Below are 24,110 nucleotides of genomic sequence, written 5' to 3'. Positions count from 1 at the left end.
TATATTTTTGGCACCATTGTCAAAAATAAGGTGGGTATAGTTGTCTGTATTCATATCTGGGTCCTCTATTCTGTTCCACTGATCTTCATGTCTGTTTTTGTATCAGTACCATGATGTTTTTATTGCTATTGCTTTGCAATATAGTTTGAAGTTAAGTATTATGATACCTCCAGCATTGCTCTTTTTGCTGAGTATTGCCTTGGCTATTCTTGGACTCTTGATTTTCCAAATGAACTCTAGGGTGGATTTTTCAATATCTGTGATGAATGTTAATGGGATTTGATGGGAATTGCATTAAATATGTAGATTGTTTTTGGTAGTATAGCTATTTTTACTATGTTGATTCTACCAATCCACGAGCATGGGAGCTCTATCCATCTTGTGTAGTCTTCCTCGATCTCTTTCTTCGGGAGTTTGTAATGCTCCTTGTAGAGGTCATTCACATCCTTTGTTAAATTTACTCCTAGGTATTTGACTTTTTTTGAAGCTTTTGTAAATGGAATTGTCTCCATATACTCCTTCTCAGTTTGTTTGTTGTTGGTGTATAGAAAAGCTAATGATTTTTGTAAGTTGATTTTGTATCCTGCTACCTTGCTATAACTGTTTATGAAGTCTAGGAGTTTTTGGGTAGAGTTTTTTGGGTCTTTAAGGTATAGGATATATCATATGCAAACAGGGATCTTTTGACAGTTTCTTTACCTTTTTGTATTCCTTTTATTTCTTCTTACCTAATTGCTCTGGCTAGGAAATCCAGTACTATGTTGAATAGGAGTAGGGATAGTGAGCATCCTTGTCTTGTTCCTGATTTTAGGGGAAATGTTTTCCGTTTTTCACCATTAAGTATGATGTTGGCTGTAGGTTTGTTGTATATAGCCTTTACAATGTTGAGGTAGATTCCTTCTGTTCCTAGTTTTCTTAGAGCTTTTATCATGAAGTGGTGTTGGATCTTCTCAAAAGCTTTTTCTGCATCTATTGAAATGATCAAGTGGTTTTTGTCTTTGCTTCTGATAATGTGGTTTATTATGTTTATTGATTTTTGTATGTTGAACCATCTTTGCATCCCTGGGATGAGGCAGACTTGGTCATGTTTAACGATCTTTCTGATGTGCTGTTGGATTTAGTTTGCTAGTATTTTATTAAGGATTTTTGAATCAATGTTCATTAAGGAAATTGGCATATAGTTCTCCTTTTTTGGAGGTGTCTTTTTTTGGTTTTGGGATTAGAGTAATATTGGGTTCATAAAATGAGTTAGGAAGTGTTCCTTTCTTTTCTATTTTGTGGAACAGTTTAAGGAGGATTGGTATTCTTCTTCAAGTGTCTGATAGAATTCAGCAGAGAATCCATCAGGTCCTGGACTTTTCTTTTTTTGGAAGACTCTTGATTGATTGCTGCTTCAATTTCATTTTGTGTTATAGATCTATTCAGGTGATTAATATCCTCTTGGTTCAGTTTTGGATGGTCCTAAGTATCTAAAAATCTGTCCATTTATTCAAGATTTTCAAATTTATTAGAATATAGGTTCTCAAATTAGTCTCTGATGATTTCCTGGATTTTCATGGGGTTTGTTGTTATCTCCCCTTTTACATTTCTGATTTTACTGATTTGGGTTTTTACTCTCCTCATTTTAGTTAGGTTTGCTGTAGCTCTGTCATTCTTATTCATTTTTTCAAAGAAACAGCTTTTTGTTTCATTAATTCTTTGTATGGTTTTTTCTTCTTTCTATTTCCTTGATTTTGGCCTTTATTTTTATTATATCTCTCTGTCTGCTTGTTTTGGGATTTGCTTGTTCTTGTTTTTCTATGAGTTTGAGATGTAGCATTAGGTCCTTGATTGGAGATCTTCCTGACCTTTTAATATATGCAGTCATGGCTATAAACTTTCCTCTTAGGAATGCCTTTGCTGTGTCCCATAGGTTCTGATAGGTCATGTTTTCATTTTCATTAACTTTCAGGAACGTTTTAGTTTCCTCTTTTATTTCATTAATGATGCATTGATCATTGAGCAATGGGTTATTCAGCTTCCAAATGTTTGCTTTCTTTCTTGTTGTTTTTGCTGTTGATTTCTACTTTTAATGCATTGTGATCAGATAAAATACATGGGATTATTTCTATTTCTAATATTTGCTGAGGTTTGCTTTGTGCCCTAAGAAATGATCAATTGTGAAGATGGTTCCATGAGCTGCTGAGAATGTATATTGTACAGCAGTTGGATCAAATATTCTGTAGACCTCACCTGGTCTCTATTGTGTGATTTAGTTCTTGAGTTTCTTTATTGATTTATTGTGTGGTTGACCTTTCTATAGTGATTGGGGGTATTAAATTGTCCCACTACCACTGTGTTGGAGTCTATATATGTTTTTAGGTCCTTGAGAATATGTTTGATTAGATTGGGTGCATTGATGTTGGGTGCATATAAGTTGATAATTGTTATTTCCTTTTGGTGTATTTCCCCTTTTATTAGTATGGAGAGTCCTTCTTTATATTCTTTGATCAATGTAATTTTGAAATCTACTTTGTCAGAGATAAGTATTGCTTCCCCTGCCTGTTTTTGGAGGCCATTGGCTTGGTAGATCTTCTTCCAGCCTTTCACCCTAACCAGTGGTTGTTTTTGTCAATGAGATGGGTCTCCTGTCAGCAGCAGATTGTTGGATCTTCCTTTTTAATCCATTTTGCTAAGCTGTGTCTTTTGATGGAGTATTAAGTCTGTTATCATTCAGTGTTAGTATTGATAGGTATGTGGTGATTTCCTGTCATTTAGTTGTCTTTGTTGTTTAGGAGTTTGATTTTGTGCAGCTCATTCAATGTTGCTCTCTTCTTTCTTTCCTTTTCTTCTGCCCTTAGTTTGGTACTATCTGCCCTTTCATGGTTTTGTTTGCTTTCACTTTCTGTGTGCAGAATTCCCTGAAAAATCTTTTGTAGCAGTGGTTTGGTGGTCATAAATTGTTTTAGTTTCTGCTTACCATGGACGACTTTTACTGCTCCATTTATTTTGAATGATAGTGTTTCTGGGTAGAGTGTCCTAGGGTTGAAGTTATTTTCATTTATTGCCTGAAAGACCTCACTCTATGCTCTTCTTGCTTTTTAGGTTTCCGTTGAGAAATCTGCTGTGCTTTTGACGGGTTTACCTTTGCATGTTATTTGTTTTTTCTATCTTACAGCCTTCAATATTCTTTCTCTATTCTCTATGCTTGTTGTTTTAATGATGATATGTTGTGGGGTAGTTCTATTTTGGTGAAGTCTGTTTGCTGTCCTGTAGGCTTCCTGTACCTGAATGGGCATAGTTTTCTCTAGATTTGGGACATTTTCATTACTTTGTTGAATATATTATGAATTCCTTTTGCTTCCACCTCTTCTTCTTCAGTGCCCATGATTCTTAGGTTTGGTCTTTTGATGGAGTCAGTGTGTTCTTGTATATTCCTTTCACAGGTCTTGAGTTGTCTGATTAATATTTCTTCAGTTTTTCCTTTAATTACCATTTCATCTTCAAGTTCTGAGATACTGTCTTTTGTTTGTTCTGTTCTGCTGGAGTGCCTTCCATTTTGTTTTGTAATTCTGTTTCATTCTTTTTTCTTATGTTTTCCATATCATGGGTCACCTCCTCTTCAATATTGTCAATTTTTATCCTTAATTCATATTTCTCTCTACTTATGGTGTTCTCTGTTTCATTTTGATATTTACTTAGGGCTCCTCTGATTTCATTTATTGTTTTTGTGTTTTCTCATATTCTTTATATTTGTTGTCTTGGAATTTCTTGATTGCTTCCTGTACATTTTGGTTCACCATGTCTAGTATCATCTCTATGAAATTCTCAGTGATAACTTGGAGGATTTCTTCTTTCAGAATGTTCTTGTGTGCTTAGTTGTGTTCCTTGGTGTAATTTATCTTTGTTTTTTTTTGGAATCTGGATCTGGGTGTCTGTTTTCTTCATTTCCTTCTGAACCCTGTACTAATTTACCTTGGGGGGAGAATGGTTTCTATCCTTTTGTCATCTTCCCTATTCAACTTTGTACTGTTTCTGTCCCTGGTCTATGTGTAATTTAGTATTAGCTAACTTAAAATAGTAAATCTAACAAAACCAAGAAAGGAGAAAAAAGAAAAAAAAATGGAGAACCAAAGAAATCACCAGGGAGATATTGTGGACAATCAGACAGTGAACAGGACAAACAAACACTTAAAGAAAAGAGGAAAACAAAAAAAGAAAAAAAGTATTCTAAGTTCAGGAACACTGGAATTTCAGTCTTAGTAGTTCTGATATTACTCCTTTAGCATCCAGTCTTATTCATCTCCATCTACTAGGCAGGTTTGGAGCTGGCATCTGGTGGAGTTGGAGCCCTTCTGTGGTGGATGGCGGCCAGTATGCCTCTGGGCTGGCAGTCAGGGCATGGCTGAGCAGGTTTCTGGGTAGCGGCCTGGTGGGTTGGCAGCTTGGCAGGCCAGAGGGCTGAAACCTGGTGGTTCTGGAGGGCCAGTGGGGTAACAGCCTGGTAAGCCTGGCAGGCCAGTGAGTGGCAGCCTGGCTGTTTTGCGGGGTGGAAGCCTGGCACTCCTGTATGGCATAGGCCTGGCAGGCCCCCTGATGGTGGTGGCATAGGGGTGATGGCCTGCCTGCTTTTTCAGTGTATTGGGCTAGAGGTTCCAGGTGGTGAAGTTTCAGCTCTCCCTGGTGATTTACCTCAGCTATGCATGTCTCCAGCATCTCAGCAAGGTCCCTGATTCACGGAGCTCACACAGTCTGTGTCTATGTCCCAATCACCATTTTCTCAAGTTGGATATTGTGACACCTCCAGTGTTGTTCTTTTTGCTCAATTTTACCTTCACTATTTGTAGTCTTTTCTGCTTCTAAATGTACTTTAAGTTTGATTTTTCAATCACTGTGATGAATGTCATGAGAATTTTTATGGGGATTGCATTGAACATTTAGATAGGTTTTGGTAATGTAGCCATTTTCACAATATTTATTCTGCTAATCTATCAGCATGATAGATCATTGCATTTTCTGTAGTGTTCCTTGATTTCTTTCTTTAATGGTTTAAAGTTTTCCTTATAGAGGACTTTCACTTCCTTTAAATTTTTAGGTATATTTTGTGGCTAGGTAATTTTGAGGGAATTTTTTTTTATATTCTTTCTTGCTCTGTTCATTGTCAGTATGTATAAAGCTATGATTTGTGATTGATTGATAAATTGATTTTGTATCTTGTTATTTGCTGAAGGTGTTTATGATGCATAAGAGTTTTTTGTTAGAGTTTTCCTGGTCTTTTAGGTATAAGATCTTGTCATCTGCAAACGGGAATACTTTGACTTCTTGCTTTCCTATTTGAATTCCTTTTACTTCATCTTCCTGTCTTATTGCTCTAGCTAAGATTTCCAAGAATATGTTGAATGAGAGTGGAGAGAGTGGACATCCTTGTCTCATTCCTGACTTTAGAGAAAATGGTTCCAGTTTTTCCCCATTTAGTATGATGTTGGTTGTTGGCTTGTCATATATAGGCTTTATTATATTGAGATACATTCTTTCTATTCCTAGTTTCATCAAAGCTTTTATCACAAAAGGGTGTTGAATTTTGTCAAAGGCTTTTTCTGCATATGTTAAGAGGAGATTTGTGAGTTTTGTCTTTGCTTCCTTTAATATGTTGTATTATGTTTAATGATCTGCATATGTTGAGACATCCAAGCATCCCTGAATGAAACCAAATTGATAATGGTGAATGATCTTTTTTGATATGATGTTGAATTTGACTTGTCAATATTTTATTGAACATTTTTGTATGAAACTTCGTTAAAGAGATTGGCCTGTAATTCCTTAATTTTGCTGTGTCCTTGTCTGGTTTTGGGATGAGTGTAATACTGGCTTCATAGAATGACTTTGGCAGTGTTCCTTCCTTTTTTCTTTCATGGAAAATTTTGAGGAATGTTTGTATTAGTTCTTCTTTATAGTTCTGGTAGAATTCAAAAGTGAATATGTCAGGTCCTGGACTTTTCTTTTTGGAGATTCTTTATTGCTACTTCAATTTTATTGCTTGCTATAGATCTACTAAGATGATTTATATCCTCTCAGTTCAATTTTGGATAGTCATATGTGTCTAGAAATGTGTCCATTTCTTCTAGATTTTCTGATTTATTTGAATATATGTTTTCAAAGTTATTCTAATGATTTGCTGGATTTCCTTGGTATTTGTTATTTCCCCATTTTCATTTCAAATTGTATTAATTTGGATCTTTTCCCCACTCATTTTAGTCAGGTTTGCTAGGGATGTATTAATCTTATGTATCTTTTCAAAGAAACTGCTTTTTGTTTCATTGATCCTTTTTGTCTCTATTTCATTGATTTCATCCCTTGTGTTTTAATTTTTTTCCTTCTGCTAATTTAGCTTTAGTTTGTTCTTGTTTTTCTAGAAATTTGAGATGCACCATTAGGGTTGTTTATTTGAGATCTGTCTGCATGTTTTTATGTATGCATTCATGTCTATAAACGTTCCCCTTAGCACTGCCTTTTCTGGGTCCCATAGGTTCTGGTAAGTGGTGCTTTTATTTTCATTAAATTCCAGAAACTTTTTATTTCCTCTCTTATTTCTTTGATGACCCACTGATCATGAAGTAATGTGTTGTTCAGTCTCCAGGTGTTTGAATATTTTCTGCTGTTTCTTTTGTTCTTGAGTTTTAGTTTTATTCCAATGTGGTCAGATGGTATGTGGTAGATTATTTCAGTTTTCTTATATGTGTTCAGACTTGCTTTGTGACCTAAAATATGATCTATTTTGGAGAAAGTTCTTGAGAAGAATGTATACTGTGTTGTTGCAGGATAGAATACTCTGTAGATGTCTGTCAGGTCAATTTGATCTATGGTGTCATTTAATTCTAAGGTTTTTTGTTGATTTTTTTTTGCCTGAATGACTTGTTTATAGTGATAGAGGAGTATTAAAATCTCCCACTATCACCATGTTGGGGTCTATCTGTGTTTTTAACTCCAATAGTATATATTTAATGAAGTTGAGTGCACAGATACTGGGCACATGTAAGTTAACAATTGTCATTTCTTCTTGAGATATTGTTCCTTTTATTAACATGAAGTGGACTTCTTTGTCTCTTCTGATTAATTAGGTTTTATCTGATGTAAATGATAAAATGTTTTTTCATCCTTACACCCTAAGCCAATGTTTGCTTCTGATTTAAGGTGGGTTTCTTGCAAACAACAAGTCATTGGGTCTTCCATTTCAATTTAGTTTGCCAATCCATATCGTTTGATGGTATAGTAGAATTCATTAACATTCAATGTTTATATTGAGAGGTATGTGGTGATTCTTGTCACTTAGTTGTGTAAGAGTCATTGTATTCAATTCTATGCTAGTCTCTAATTACTTGTCTGCTCTTTTCTTGAGATTTAAAAATTCATGGATGCTTCATAAATTTGTATGTCATCCTTGGGCAAGGGCCATGCTAATCTCAGTATCATTCCATTTTCACTATCTGTCAAAGTGAGCACATCATTGGAATTTTGATGGAAGACTGCAGTGAATCTTTTTTTTTTTTTTTGGTGGGATGGGGAATGAACTCAGTTATTCATACTTGCACTGCAGGTGCTCTGCTTATTAGGTCACTTCTCCACATTTTGTTTAATTTATTTTGGAGATGAAGTCTAGTAATCTGTTTGTCTAGGCTGACCTTGACCTATGATTGGTTCTAATGATCTTAGCCTCACAAGTAGCTGAGATTACAGGTCTGAGCCTCTGGTGCCTCTGCTTTTGGTATTATACACATTTTCACTATGTTATGTCTGTCAGTCTATGAAAATGGGAGTTTTTCCATGTTCTAGTATTTTCTTAAATTTCTTTTTTCAATATTTGATCATTATATTTTAGAGGTCTTTCACCTCCTAGATTGTTTATTCCTAGTTTTTTTCTTTTTGAAGCTATTGTTAATGGGATAGTTTTATTGATTTCTTTCAAAGCCTGTTTGTTGTGGCTGGATAGGAAATTAAAAGTTTTTGCTGGATAGGAAATTAAAAGTTTTTGCATGCTGATTTTTGTTCAGTTGCTATCTAAATGTGTTTATCGAATCTAAGAGTTTTCTGATGGAGTTGACTAATATTGTCATTTTGATTTTTTGAAAGTATTAAAGTCTGAACTCAGTGTTTGTGCTTGTTAGGTATCCATTCTACCACTTGAACCACACTTCCAGCCATTTTTATTCTAGTTGTTTTGGATAGAGTCTTGATTTTTTGACCAGGCCAGCTTGCACTGCAATCATTCTATGTTAAGCTTTCTGCTATATTCTGAGAAAAAACTTACAAGCCACTGTGCTCAGTTATTGATTGAGATAAGGTCTTGTGAACATTTTGCCTAGTCTGGCCTTGAACCTTGATCTTACCTATATTAGCCTCCCACATAACTAGGATTGTAGCCATGAGTCACTGGCACATGATTTTTTGTCTCTTTCCTGATTTTAAAAGAAATGTTTTCAATTTTTACTTATTTTGTAAAATGTTAGCAAGACATTTATGATATATAGGCTTTTTTGTGGTGTGGTATTCACATTCTATTCTGAGTTCTTTCAAGGATTTTTATAATGAATTGATGTTGAGTTCTTTCAAAGAGTTTTCCTGCATCTATTGAGGTGATTTTTACTGTTTATTCTGTTTATGTGCTGTATTACATGTAGTAATTCGCATTTGTCAAACCACCCTGTATTCCTAAAATGATGACAACTTGATTACACTGTGTGAGCTTTATCAGGTGTTCTTGAATTTGGATTATGAGTATTTTACTCAGATTTTTTATATCTATATTCATTAAGAAATTGGTCTTTTATTGTTATGTCCTTTTTTTATTTTGTTATCATGATTATACTAGCTCATAGATTCAGTTTGAAAGTGTTGCTTTCCTTTGTGTTTTGTAGAAAAGTTTGTGGAGCATTGGTGTTACTTCTTTTTAAAAGGTGTGTAGAATTCAGTAGTCCTGGGCTTTTCTTTGTTGGGAAGATTTTTGCTACTGTTTCAATTGCCTTTTCAGATATGAGTATAGCTGCTCCTGATTGCTTTCACTTCCATTTGTTTAAAATGTGTTTATCTATCCTTTCATTTCAGGCAGTTTTTCTTTTCCAGTGAGGTGCATTTATTGCAGGCAGCAAAATTTTGTGGGTTTTTTTTGTTTTGTTTTGATCTTTTGTTTTAATTGTGTGTGTTGTTATTTTCAAATTCAATCAACCCATCTGTCTGTTAATTCAATATCAAGATCCTTAGCATTAGATTTATTATCTGAAAGCTATAATCTAGTTCCTATTATTCTGTCATTCATTCCTAATCTTCCTTTGTTTGTTTACCCTTCTCAGGAGACTTATTTTTTCATATATTCTCATGGTTGTGTTCACCTTCCTCCTCTATGTGTATAATACCTTTATCCATCTTTTTCCATGCATTTGTAGTGGTCATGAATTCCTTTAGCTTTGTTTATCATGGAAAATTGTTAATTCTCCTCAATAATAAAGGATAGATTTGCTGAATAGAGTTATCTAGTTTGGCAGTTTTTCTTTCCATCCTTGAAGTACATAATATAGGGTTCTTGGCTTTTAGGATATCTGTTGTAATCTGCTTTCATTCTTTTGGGTTTGGATTTATATTTGACTTGGTGCTTCTTTCTTGCAGCTCTCTATAGTCTTTACTTGTACTATATATCCCAAATTTTAACTATAATATGATATGAAGAGATTATTTCCAGGTCTTGTCTGTTTGTTATTCTAAAAGCCTCCTATACCTAGGTGATAAACTCTTTCCCAAGATTTAGGAAATATTTTGTTATTATTTTATTGAATATGTTTACTTTCCTACAGGTTGTCCCTCTTCTTTTCCTATGCCTATGATTCATAGGTTTAGAGGCCCAAAGTCTTGTATATTCATTTATAATGTCTTATTTTTCCTTTATTGTTGTCTAAAAGTCCTAATTTATCTAACTTGTTATCAAGCTCTGATTGTCTCTTTTACACTTGATCAAGTCTGTTGGTTGTCCTTTCAACCAAGTTTTTATTTGTCTCAGTGAGATTTTCACTTTCTGAATTTCAATTTGATTTATTTTCAAGCTTTCTATGTCTTTGCTGAATTCTTCTTTAATATCCTGCATTGTATGTCTAATTTCATCCAGGTATTTATTTGTATTCCCTTTAAATTCATTAAGGTGATTATGTGTGTGTCCTTCTAAATCTTAGGAATCATTCATATAATCATTAGTTTTGAATTCCTTGACTGTGATTTCATCCATTTCATTTTTATTAATATTCATTATTATGGAATTGTTTACTTTGGAGAAGTCATTTTGCCTTGTTTTTTTATATTTCTTATGTTTCTGTATTGGGATTTGTACATCTGAGGCTGAGTCATTGGCTGGAGGTTTTAATCTGCTGTATTCTTTCAATTGAAGTATTCTTAATATTCAGGCAGGACTGTGTAGTGGCAGGATTGAGGTGTAGTTTCTCACCACTTGATTAAGTGTGTAGCTTAATAGTGAAACATTCACCTCAAGGAACTGGGCCCAGTCACAAACAATACTCAAAAAGAACAAAACTAGCTGAAGACCATCACAATCGCTAGATATACCCACTATGCTCTGATAACTAATTAAAAAAATTACCACAACTTCAATAACCTTAAAGGAACAGGGAGGCAAACTTACAAGATACTACCTAATAAAGGTAAAATGTATAGAAAATAGGAGAAGCAATATAATGAATAATATAAGAAAAAAGGTCACATAAGCAAAAGAATGGGAAAAAGTAAATGGGGGAGAATAAGAAAGAACACAATAAATAGATAAAATCCAGTTGCAGATGAAGAGGTAAAGAGAAAACATGAATGAGAATTAATAATAAAGCCCAGGAAACTAACAACCAAAAACAATGACAAAACAAATTGTAGAAGGGTAACTAGCAAAAGAAGAAAAAGTAAAAGAGAGAAAAAATTGATCTAACAATATGAAGAATGGAAGAAGATAAAGGTAGGAACAGTAGAAATAGAGGGAAGAAGAAAAGATGATTAAAAATTAAATTTGAAAGTCTGGGTGTGATGGCTCACACTTATAACCACTGTATTGGGAGAAAAGGAAGAATATTGGGGTGAAGGAATGAAACAAACCAAGGTTTAATATGTACATATATGGAAATGTCACAATGAAATACCTTGCACAACTATCATATAATACTAAAAATATTTTTAAATAAATAACAAAAAGGGGGTAAGGCAGTTTGATGGCAATGCCAGGCCAGCCAGGGCCTGTGGGGAGAGCCCATCTCAAAGACAGAAGAAAGTTAAAATACAGTAAACAACAATGACAATGTCAACAATCAGAAAAACAAAACAGAAGAAAAAAGGCCAAAGAAGTTGTATTAAATAGAGAAGTAACATAAGGGAAGCGTGAAAGGAAAGTGAAAAAATGAATTATACAAAAAGTAGGAAAAAATACGTAAATATTTATACAATCGGTCTAGTTTAAAACACCGCTATAGAAAAATGATCTGTCAAAAAGGAAGAAAAAAGAAAAGAAAAAAAGAGGGGAATGTAAAAACAAAAAAATTTAAATAATGAAAGGGGACAGGTTTCCAGTTCTGTAAGTAAGTCAAAATTGTGGGTCAGAGCAAAATGTTGACTGCCTTTTCTTTCTCTGGATGATTTGGAAACCTGTTTCCTGGCAGGAGTGGTCTGTTGGTTAATTCAGCTTCCTTTGTTTTCATCTGTGTTGTGTGCCTCACAACCAGAGGACATGCTCTGTGTGAGTGAGCAGGCAGTTGTTACTTCTCAAGACGAAGATTTCTGCCAACAAGTTCTAATTTCTGGAGTCTTCAACTGTCTGGTGCTAGGAAACTCTCATGGCAGAATGCTCTCCTGGCAGACTGCTCTGCTGACTCTACCCTCCCAGTGTGCCCTCCTGGATCTTTGCCTCTTGTGTCCCATGGAAGTGGGTTAGGAGAATTGATTGGGGGTTGCAGTGAATGAGAAAAGACAATGACACAAATAGAGGAAGTTGGGATCTAATGGACTGCATGCTCCTGGTGAGAGATGCGAGTTCTGAATTAATCCAGCTTGTTTATTTTGTATGTAAGTACAAGGAAGCAAGCATCATTGAAACTATGTTCAAATCACATCTGTGCTTGAGGTTATCTCATCGGAGGAGCAGAATTAAGGGGTTTCACAAGGAGGAAAAAGTTGTTTGTCTTGTAGGCACCAGGGAACAGTATGTGGATATAGTTAACTATTTTCTTGGGCTAAATGGTCAGTAGGCACTCAGGAATTTACCAAGAGAGCTGTGCAAACTCTTAATTTTCTGAGTTAGGATCAAAGGACTGTGTCATTTAGGCCCTTTTGCCTGACCTTTAGACTTGTCCAGTGAGAAGTGGGTTTTACTCCCTGCCACAAGTTTGAGCATTAGTGTCTACTTGCGGATCTCCACCTGTCTGACTCAGAGATGTCTGTCCTTCCCCCTCCTCTAGGCCAGCTCTTCCAAGCTTTCAGTGAACACCTGCCCAAACCTTCCTGTATATTCCCAGAGAAAGACAATATAGGGAAATTTGATCCCTAAGGCAACTTCCACCATAGCTCCTATTCAGGATCCTTTCGCAGTGGTTCCCAGCACTGCACTCTGGCCCAATTCTGAGAAAAAAAACCCAGATTTTTCCCTGTGCCTGCATACTATGTGGTCTCCAGGACCCCTGTGTGGGTAGATTGCATACCTGTCCAACACTGAGTCCAATGTTAATTGTGTTTTCAGAATCTCTCACTCCTCTTTTTTTTTTTTATCCATTTATTCCCTCTGCAGTGCAACTTCTGCCAAACCACTCATGGAAATTTTCTCCTTCCCCACAACCTGTGGGTTCTGGTGTGCTCTTTTTTTTTTTTAACTTACATTACAAAATAACTTATTACAATACAGCTTCAGCACAAGACTCCTATGTATAAGCACCCAGTACTCTTGATTGCACTACCAGGGAATCCTCTTCTTCCCCCTTGCCTTGTGGACCTCTTCTATCAAATCCTTCAGATACTTGATCTCCTTGGCCAGAGCATCTGCCTTTTCTTTCAGAGCCTCATTCTTCTTTTCAAGCTCTTTACATTCACCAGTGAAGTCCTCTTTTTCTGGCAGCACCTGGGGGCTGCTGTCTTATTCTGCTCCATTTTCCTCAGCTTCTTATCCTGCTACTTACTCTTTACTTTTGCTGTCTCTCCAGGAGGGTCATAAGATTTGGGGTTAGCAGACCCATGGGGGACCTGGAGAAGACAAAGTCCTGGTTAGAGAGGCCTTAAAGATGAGAAGCTGAGAGCCTGTGTAGAACTCAGGGATCATACAGATATCGCTGTCATTATCTGAAGGGTTGTCTTCTTCCTTTACACACTGGGGATCATGGTAATATAAGCAGTAGAGTTGGGTTTCCTATCTCCTTCAAAGATATCCACTTCACCACCTAACTGTAAACTATAAGGATGATCTAGAGTGGAGGAGAGGACCCTTGGGGGAAGAGGGTATAAGATGGTGAAAGGGACAACCTGGGCAGTTGTTGCAAAACTTTCTGGGAGATGGCCAATTTGGTTTACTGCCAGGGGGGGCTCCTTATTAGTCTCTGGACTAGATGGTAAAGAGATCCCATGTGTCATCCAACATGGCCAAAAGATCTTCTGACATGGCTTCCAGGTCTAAATGAAATGGGGCATCAAAGTCAAACTCCTTCAAATCCATTTTATCCAACATCCAATCTGCATAGGGGGACTAATCAATGATACAGAACAAAAATTACATATATACATACACATATATACACACATGTATACATATGTATAGGTTCATATATATATATATACACACACACACACACATATATAGGTTCAAAAATATATATATATACATATATATATTTGTATATATACATATATGTACAAATGTGCATATGACAACTATGTTCAATCAGAGGAATGAAAATGATCTTTCAAACTAAATACTACTGGGAAGCAGGAAGCAATTTGGACAATCATAAATTAGCCTTGTTTATTACAAAATACATAAAATTAAATATAAATTGATTGGGAATCTAATGGGGAAATGAAACTAGACAAGGTTAAAAGAAATTGTGAATCTTTTATGAAGATATAAGGACAGTGTTCCCAATCATCACTTGTTATCCAAGCAGAGTAATCAAGAATATAGAAACTTTAAAACACACAAAAATAAAGTTTTTACATCACAGACACAAGATCATAAGTCACTGACAACCAGGAGGGAATACTTGCAGCATATGTTACAAACAGAAAGTTTAAATTGCTGGCCTAAAATATGTGAACAAATGGAAAAACATGATAGAAAAAAAATCAAGAAATATGCTTAGACAATTCACAAATATGTAAATGTATCACAAGGCTGTTCTGTTTATGAAATAATACTCAACCCTAAATTTTAAGGAAATGCATGTGATGCTCAGTTATAATGCTTAACAACGAGAAAGCTAGCTATTTTCAAGTACAAAAACCCACCCTCTTCTTGAGACTGTTGATAAAGAACCCTATTGTATTATTAATCAACTCTACTGATTGAATATATGTAGAGAACAGCTTAGCAATAGCTGAAAAAATATATAGGGTTTAATCCTGATTCAGCAATGCCAGTTTTAAGAATTAATCCTAAAGTTCTAACATTAGACCTTCAGCATTATGCAAATCTTGTTTTATGAAAATACATATGCAGAATTTTATTCATTGGCACACATTTTCTAACTGAATTGTAAATAGTCTGTTAGCTGACATATAAGAGAAGGGGTCAATAGTGGTACATCTTCACAGAGAAGGACTATGCAGCTAAATCAAGTTTGAAATAGATCTAAAAATAATGTGGTGTGTTTTACAGGATATATATTTAAAGGAATAAACCAAAAGGAAAGAAGGTATTTGTTCTATAATACATTTATCTTGAGGTCAATTGATCTATAACTGGCTATCACTATCCATCTTATGTTTTCACTTTTCATATACACTTAAAATATTCTTCCTTCTCTGTACTTCAAATCTTTGAACCATGTAACTATGATTTCAAAAGACAGATGTGTAGTAGGCAGTCAAATATTATAACAATCTATACTGAATTCTCTGGAAGCATAGTTCAAAGAAGTAAAGGTCTGTGTGTGTGTGTATCTTTATGGCTACAGAAAACACTTTTGTAAAATACATTTTATCAATCCCTTAGGAAATGATGTTCTTGAATCTCAGTTACCTTGAGAATTCTTTTCCCTTGTTAGTTTACTGTAAGACACAAAAGCATAAATACTCCATGATGTCACATGACAGGTAATTTTCATATTGCACTGTATGCAGCATTTAACAAGGTTTAAAATACTTCTGGTAAGTGAATTATAGTAAGCTGTAAAAAAGAGGGTAATTTGATAGACTTTCTTAATAATATGCAACAAATTAGTCAAAAATAATATCTCTGAGACAGCATTTAAGCCAGTCACGTAATTTAGGGTAGAATACATTGCATACAAAGAAGAATGTGTCATCAGTGCTCCCTGTCCACAAGAATGAGTTATGTATTGAAGTACAGAATGATTGCCTCAATCTGTGTATACAATTTATTAAAGAATGTTGTTAAATTATTGAAAGGTTAGTATATTGATACTTTTTACATTTTGACTTGAAATAATGGTGAAAGCTTAGAAGTAAAATGCAATAATATTCTAAAACTTAAAGGCCTTCTAATGGTCATTATTTTGGTGACACTCATAGTATCTAACAAAACTGAATATAATAAGAATTATTGACCTATGCACTCATTGTTCTACTCTGTGACTTGAGTTTCTTTTTTAGAGTATCTTCTGTAGGGATACATGGGATATGTGATTGTTGAGGTAGGACAATCAGTGTTTTGATATGTTGAAATTCTATTGCATGATTGTACCTTGTATCAATGTTGTCACTGAATAATCTGTGTAAATGAGAATACTTGGCAATGTTTCACAACCATCTGAATGTGCTATTCCAAAGAACTCTGGACATGGGACACTGTTCTTTCCAATAGTTTATGATTTCTGAGAGATGGCTAAATATGAAATCTAATTATGGTCTCCAGATCAAACATGCTTTTGCCATTATTACTTTCTATTTATGTTGCCTCTTCTGCCTAGAATATTTTCTAATCTTTTCACTCCATTAGGATCCATCTAAAGATCCAAATATACAGATACAAGAATCTGTAAATTCCTGTATGTAACACTGGAAATACTTCTTATTTTTCAGTTACCTTTTAGTTCTTTATATTTTTATGTGTTCTACTTTCTAAAGAATAATATGTTTCAAAGATTGGAAATAATTCTGTTAATATTTTCAATGTAAACATATGAACTTGGTGTTCATTTGAAAATAGGTTTGTTTGTTTTTTGTGATGAGAAAAATACTTAAGAATTTTCCCCTAGAAATATCAATAATTCTGTTTAAAGGAAATATACAAAAAAGTCACAAAAATGTGCTATAGGTTGGCCTTTTATAAGAACTTATAAAAAAACACTTATATAACAATTTGTATAATACTATAATTTTCAAACCATGACCTCTTAAATACCCTCCCTTAGCATGACCCTTGGTCCAAATGCAAGCCTGAATACTATTTTCTTCTTTGTATTTCATCTCCTTTGTCCCATATAATATGTGGAGCATCAAGAACAGTGGGTTTTATTTATATAGCTCTCAATACAACTGTGAATTATTATTTAATTGCTGAACATTGTAATATTAATATTTTGATAAGGATAGCTATTCTGTTCATAGTGGGTCTCAACAGCAGCATCAGTACCCTTTGTAAGTTGAAATTTATCATATACTCTCTTCTTTTTTCTTCAGATAATGTTGACTTAAAGTATACTCATGTTGTTAGTATTACTTTAGTAAATTAGTGAAGAGGTATTTATTAGTAATAGAATATCCTATATTAAAAGTTTTCTGCATTACTTCTTATTTATGTATTTATATCCATAGTTTTATTGTTTTCATTTTTCTTTATATTCATTCATCTAATTTAGAAAAATATACCACTTATCATTAGGCTGTCATAAGCCTTTCTTTCACTTCCTTTTATGCATCCCTTCTCAGAATATGTCTTATTGAAATTTTGTATGTCTTTGCTTCTACAACACTTCATCATACACAACACTTCACTAGACCCCCTAGGTATTCAAACCACAGCAAGGAGATGAAATATATGCTGCTATCTATGTCAGCATTATAAAAAAATCAAAGAAATTTGTTGAGAATGTAGTATCTTCAGCAGAGATGAGGGATTGAATCAATTACCTTTGCTTTACATCGCATGCATGATCTGAAAAATAATACTGTTACCATTTAAAAACAAAATGGTCTGGGGATGACATTGTGCCTAGGATGCACAAGGTGATGGGTTTGATTCCCAGAACTACAAAAAATTTTTTAAAATTATTCAGGTAACAAGTGTGCTAAGCTCTGATTCATTGAATAAAATATTATAGGTGAATGAATGTTGGTAGTTGCCATGGTCTGGGTGTATCATTATGGGTGTATATTTTGAAAGCTAAATGTAGATTTTTACATATGTCTAATTTTTATTCAACTTTATAACATGTCAAATTAATCAGGAAATGATATGCTATCTTAACACTTGCACATTGTAAAAGAATAAGTGCATTTTCCAATGTGTATTAGAATTTTTCATATGAAATAATAGCTGTAATATTTATCATGTTATAAATTTCTTATAATATTTTAAAGTAAAGTTTTAATTATCTAGACATACAAACTATTTGTTGTAGGATGACAAGTACCTGTACAACATGGAGAAGTTTTGCATTTCTACCTGAAACATCACTTTTCTAACTGTTGCTTAAGTAATACTTGTCAGTGGTATTTTTTCATATGTAACTATTTTTTTTTCATTCAGACATAATAGGATATAAAGGATGGAAAGTTGTGTTATCTTCCTTCTTCTCAATTTTCTAAGCACAATTTCAGTCTCAAGATCACCACATTCACCTCACATTCACCTGGGGTACATGTTAACACTGATGAACTGGGGAATGTGTTCATTACGATGTACTCTAGGATGATTTGTGAAAATATCTGTGCAGATATGGAACTTTGTATGGTTGAAAAGGAAGGAATCTCTTTTCTTATGTGTGATATTGGTTTTTATTTTCTGTGGATGTGATAGAACGTAAGAGAAATGAGGAACCAATCAGTGGAGATAGAGTTTATTTTGCTTGGTGTCACAGATGACCCTCAGCTACAAGTTATGGTTTTCCTGTTTCTGTTTTTCGATTACATCTTGAGCCTGATGGGGAACTTAATTGTCATCCTGCTCACACTGTTGGATCCCTGCCTCAAGACTCCAATGTATTACTTCCTTAGAAATTTCTCCTTTTAAGAAGTTTCATTCACAACGGCTGGCATCCCACATTTCTTGATGAGCATTCTTACTGGAGACAAAAGAATTTCCTACAATGGCTGTGCAACTCAATTATTCTTTTTTTTTTCTATTAGGAATTACAGAATTTTACCTCCTGGCTGCCATGTCTTATGACCGCTATGTTGCCATCTGCAAACCCCTGCATTACCCAATAATCATGAACGGCGAAATGTGTCAGCAACTTGTGCTCAGCTCTCGGGTAACTGGATTCTTAACAATCTTTCCCCCTTTGCTGTTGGGACTCAAGCTTGATTTCTGTGCTTCCAGAATGATTGATCACTTCCTGTGTGGCACTTCTGTCTTGCAACTCTCTTGCACAGATACACATTTCATAGAATTGATGGCTTTTGTTTTAGCTGTGATTATACTTGTCATCACATTGTTGCTAGTGGTTCTGTCCTACATATTCATCATCAAAACCATTCTTAAATTTCCTGCTCAGCAAAGAACAAAGGCCTTTTCCACCTGTTTCTCACACATGGCTGTTGTCTCTATTACCTATGGAAGTTGTATCTTTATGTATATGAAGCCATCAGCAAAGGAAAGAGTGACTTTCACTAAAGGTATAGCTGTGCTCAATACCTCTGTGGCCCCTTTACTAAACCCTTTCATTTACACTCTAAGGAACCAGCAAGTAAAAGAAGCATTCAAGCACATCCTTCAATGGTTTTGTTCTTTTGAAAACAAGGCAAAAGTTAGACTGTAATAAAATGCTGCTTGCACATGATGAGAAAATTTAATTTAACTATTAATTACATTATTTTGGATCATTGCCATTTTTCTTCATGTGTATTTATATCATAATAGTTTTAGTTATATACTCTATGCCATTCTTTCTTTGGAGATCTTTCTAACCTCAAGGAGCAAAGTGCCTTCTTTGGTCCAGAATATCTATCTTCTATCTTCACCTAGAAATCTGCCTACTCATTAATGATCACTTAATGTAGCAAATGCTGTATGCAAATGTACTACATACACTTGGCTGATTATTTGATACAAGTGCTCATTGCTAGGCAATGTATTTGCTTTTAAGTATCCTGCATTGCTAAAATTGTCAGAGAAAAACAGAACATTATAACACACAACATACATTGCTATATAATGTGATTCATATTGTAATGGAAAAGAAGTAAAAAATTAAAGCAATTTTAAAGATCAAAGCTGCCTTCCAAGGGGAATCTTAGAGTCTGATGAAATTTGAATGATAAGTAAAGTAAATAAATAGTCAAAGGTACTATGAGATGTATGACATGTGCAAAAGAATTCAGGTCCTACTGGAAATTTTCTCCTGTAGAGTTATAATAAGTGAGAATAAATTATTTGTAACCATAATTGGTTATAAGTTAAAACATTTGAATTCCAGGCTTTCATTGTAATTACTTATACTGCTTTGTAGTTTTTGAATTCTGGAAGTAATACTAATTTGTGAAAAAACCCATCCTATTACATATTTACATCTTAGTATGGGGAAATATTTCATACAGTTTGCACATTATAATTTTCTAATTAATTCTGTTTGTGTTGCTTTTCATGAAGTTAATTATGTATATCTTACATACCAGTGCATACAATCATTGTAAACCAAGGCATTGGAAAATTTGCTCATCTGTGTAACTGTAGAATATCACAGTGAATTGTTCCTTTATCTCTTTCCAGTCCTTCTTGTGACACTGCCCTACTTCCATGTGCCATTGAATCTAACTATCCACTTGTGGCCTTTCAATCACTCTAGATTGGTTTTGTATTTTCTGAATTTCATAAAACAGAAAAAACACTGTTTGAACTTCATCTGGAATTCATGTTTAGTATAATAATGTGGGTTCTCCCATGCCACTGCCTGCATCTACAGTTGGTTTCTTGTGCCGATTTGATTTAGCAGCATTGATGCTTTGCTTTTATCATATTCACCTTTTCTCCCTTATTCCTGTACTTTGGTATTTTTAAACTCAGAGGACTCTCTCAACAAGACTAACTCATTTCCTTTGATTGGTGTGAAAAGTAAGTACACTGAAATGCTAATCTATGAAAGCCTCTATCCTTCCATAATGTCATTTTGAAATAAACTGGGTACCAAATGAGAATTAGTAGGGAGAAGTTGTACCCTTATGCCATAAGTACAAATCTTATTCTTCACACAGAGGGGCTTAAGAAGGCTACCTGTGAAGCAATAAATTGCACTTCCTATTGTTCCCTGTAGGGGTCCACTTCAGCTGAAAATTGTTTTACTAATGTGTTTGCTTTTAAATGCAGCAGGCTCCAAACCTCAACATCATTTTAGAAGAGCTGAGACAGGCAAAGTCTGAATGTTCCTCATAGAATATTGAAGAAACTAATACTAAGGATTTTTGTATGGTGACCTGCTGAAAATGTGCAGGAAATGTTAATGGGAAATGGTAGCAAATTTCAGTGATTTCTGAGAGAGTGATTAGCAGTCCTAGTAGTAAAATAGGGAATATTAAAACACCAATAATCTTAGCAGTAAGGTAAGTAGTTCTCAAACACTAATGAAAAGCTGCAATAGATATTACTTTAGCTTATCAGCTTAACTACAAATTCCTATTTAGTAAAACAGTCTCCCCTCTTGCTACCTTTCTAAGATGACTCATTGACAAACTATAAATTAGAACCATAAGGAGAAGTAGACTCTCGGAAATGACCTCCCATTGTTCTTAGAGAATGAGTAGAAACATCATATGTGATTTTAACCTGGTGACATACAAGCTGATATAGATTCTTTGAAAATAATAAAATCCATTGTCTCAGAAATTGTCAAACAGGGCTTCTATCACTGCTTCTACTCAAGGAGTGATGCAAGTGTTGAGGACAGGTTGGGAGTGATAAGATGCATTGTGTTTTGCATTCAATTTGCCCCCATTCATTATACATGTTAAATTTCCTAGCCATTCATAAAACCATTAAATCTGTTCATGGAACTTCAGATCCCTTTGATATCTTGTTTAAAAACACCATTCTACAGGGCACAGTCAATAGTTCAATGCAAGGAAGAATAAAGGAAAAGAACAACAAATATAAAAATTATGTTATATTATAAAGCTTTTGTTTTTTTCTAAGTCAGTTCTTGATATTAAGATTTATATTTGGTCCAGGGAGAATAAGACTTCTACTTCAAATTATTCACTACAACCTCTCTGAAAATCTTAGACTCTAAGAGGCAAATTGTTTGTAGTTTTTCAACCATTCATCCTTGATGAAATAAATGCACCACTAAGAACTTACACTATATATTTTCAATATGTTTTTCCTTTTTTTTGACTTTAATTCATTTATTCACGTGTGCATACATTGTTTGTCTCATTTCTCTCCCCAGTCCCCCTGCCTCTACCCCCCATCCCTGTTCTCTTCCACGCAGAACCTGTGTTACCCTTATCTCTAATTTTGTTGAAGAGAAGACATAAGCAATAATAAGAAAGACAAAGCATTTTTGCTAGTTAAGGGTAGCTATACAGAGCAATTCCTAGCATTGTTTCCATGTACAAATGTGCTACAACCCAGGTTGATTCATCTCTAACTGATCTTTACACTGGTTCCTGATCCCCTTCTAGTGTTGACCTCTGTCACTTTAAGGTTTGTATATTTAGTTCCTCTGGAGTGGGGAAATCAAACACATTCAGGTTTTGGGTTTTCTACCGATTCCCATACTTCCCATATGTGCTGTATCCTTCTCATGTGACCCAAGTCCAACAACACTGCTGTATTTACCCTAGATCTAAAGTCTGCATATGAGGGAGAACATACGATTTTTGGTCTTCTGAGCCTGGCTAACCTCGCTCAGAATAATGTTCTCCAGTTCCATCCATTTATCTGCAAATGATTTCACTCTTCTTCATGATTGAATACAGTTCTATTATGTACAAATATGACATTTTCTTGATCCATTTGTCAGTAGTGGGGCATCTTCGTTGTTTCCATAACTTGGCTATTGTGTATAGTGCTGCAATAAACATGGGTGTTCAAATGCCTCTGCAGTAACCTGTGTCACATTCCTTTGGGTATATCCCCAGGAGTGGGATTGCTGGATCATATGGGAGATCTATATTTAGATTTTTAAGAAGCCTCCAAATTTTCTTCCAGAGTGGTTGCACTAGCTTGCATTCCCATCAGCAGTGTATGAGGGTTCTTTTTTCCCCACATCCTTGCCAACACCTGTTGTTGGTGGTGTTTTTGATGATAGCTATTCCAATAGGGGTGAGGTGGAATCTTAGTGTGGTTTTGATTTGCATTTCCTTTACGGCTTGAGATGGTGAGCAATTTTTCATGTGTTTTTTGTCCATTTGAATTTCTTCTTTTGAGAAGAAATTATTTAGTTCAGTTGCCCATTTCTTTACTGGTTCATTGATTTTGGGAGAGTTTAGTTTCCTAAGTTCCCTGCATATTCTGGTTATCAGTCCTTTGATGTATAGGTGGCAAATATTTTCTCCCACTCTGGGGGTGGTCTCTTTAGTTTAGAGACCATTTCTTTTGTTGTGCAGAAGCTTTTTAATTTTATGAAGTCCCATTCATTCATCCTTTCTCTTAGTTGCTGGGCTGATGGGGTTCTATTGAGGAAGTCTTTACTTATACCTATTTGTTCCAGAGTGTTTCCTGCTCTTTCCTGTAACAACTTTTCAGAGTTTCGGGTCTGATATTAAGGTCTTTGATCCATTTTGAGTTGATACTAGTACAGGGTGATAAACATGGATCTAATTTCAGTTTCTTGCAGATGGATAACTACTTTTCCCAGCAACATTTGTTGAAGAGGCTGTCTTTTCTCCATCATATATTTTTGTCCCCTTTGTCAAAAATAAGTAGGGCATAGTTGTGTGGATCCATATCAGGGTCCTCTATTCTGTTCCACTGCTCTTCATGTCTGTTTTTGTGCCAGTATCATGCTGTTTTTATTGCTATTGCTTTGTAATATGGTTTGAAGTCAGATATATTTGCTCTTTTTGCTGGTATTGCCTTGGTTATTCACAGTCTCTTGTGTTTCCAAATGAACTTTAGAGTAGATTTTTCAATCTCTGTAAAGAAAGTCACTGGAATTTTAATGGGAATTCTATTTACATGTAGATTGCTTTTGGTAGTATAGCCATTTTTACTCTGTTGATTCTACCAATCCATGAGCACGGGAGATAGTACCATCTTCCATAGTCTTAATCAATCTCTTTCTTCAGGGGTTTGTAAGTTCTCCTCATAGAGGTTATTCCCAGCCTTTGCTAAGTTTGCTCCTAGGTATTTGATTTTTTTTGAGGCTCTTGTAAATGGAATTGTTTCCATATATTCCTTCTCAGTTTGTTGTTGGTGGCGTACAGAAAAGCCAGTGATTTTTGTAAGGTGATTTTTATCCTGCCACCTTGACAGAACTGTTTATGGTTTCTAGGAGGTTTTTGGTAGAAATTTTTGGGTCTTTAAGGTATAGGATATATCATCTGCAAACAGGGATCTTTTGACAGTTTCTTTACCTATTTGTATTCCTTTTATTTCTTCTTACCTAATTGCTCTGTCTAGGAAATCCAGTACTATGCTGAATAGGAGTAGGGATAGTGAGCACCCTTGTTTTGTTCCTGATTTTAGGGGAAATGGCTTCAATTTTTCACCATTAAGTATGATGTTGGCTGTAGGTTTGTTGTATATAGCCTTTACAATGTTGAGGTACATTCCTTCTGTT

General features: G+C 34.8%; 3 pseudogenes; 1 reads left to right on the top strand and 2 right to left on the bottom strand.

Annotated features, from left to right (window-relative positions):
* Positions 1 to 7,380: 7,380 nt before the first annotated feature.
* Positions 7,381 to 7,479, bottom strand: LOC141410527 (U6 spliceosomal RNA; annotated as a pseudogene).
* A 5,476-nt stretch (positions 7,480 to 12,955) lies between these two features.
* On the bottom strand, positions 12,956 to 18,066 carry LOC141425927 (cyclic AMP-dependent transcription factor ATF-4-like; annotated as a pseudogene).
* A 136-nt stretch (positions 18,067 to 18,202) lies between these two features.
* Positions 18,203 to 19,151, top strand: LOC141425926 (olfactory receptor 6C6-like; annotated as a pseudogene).
* Positions 19,152 to 24,110: the final 4,959 nt, after the last annotated feature.

This window comes from Castor canadensis, chromosome 8 (assembly GCF_047511655.1).
Source record: "Castor canadensis chromosome 8, mCasCan1.hap1v2, whole genome shotgun sequence".
Classification (NCBI taxonomy): domain Eukaryota; kingdom Metazoa; phylum Chordata; class Mammalia; order Rodentia; family Castoridae; genus Castor; species Castor canadensis.
The sequence above is the reverse complement of the archived record's forward strand: the minus strand, read 5'-3'. Positions and strand labels throughout refer to the sequence as shown.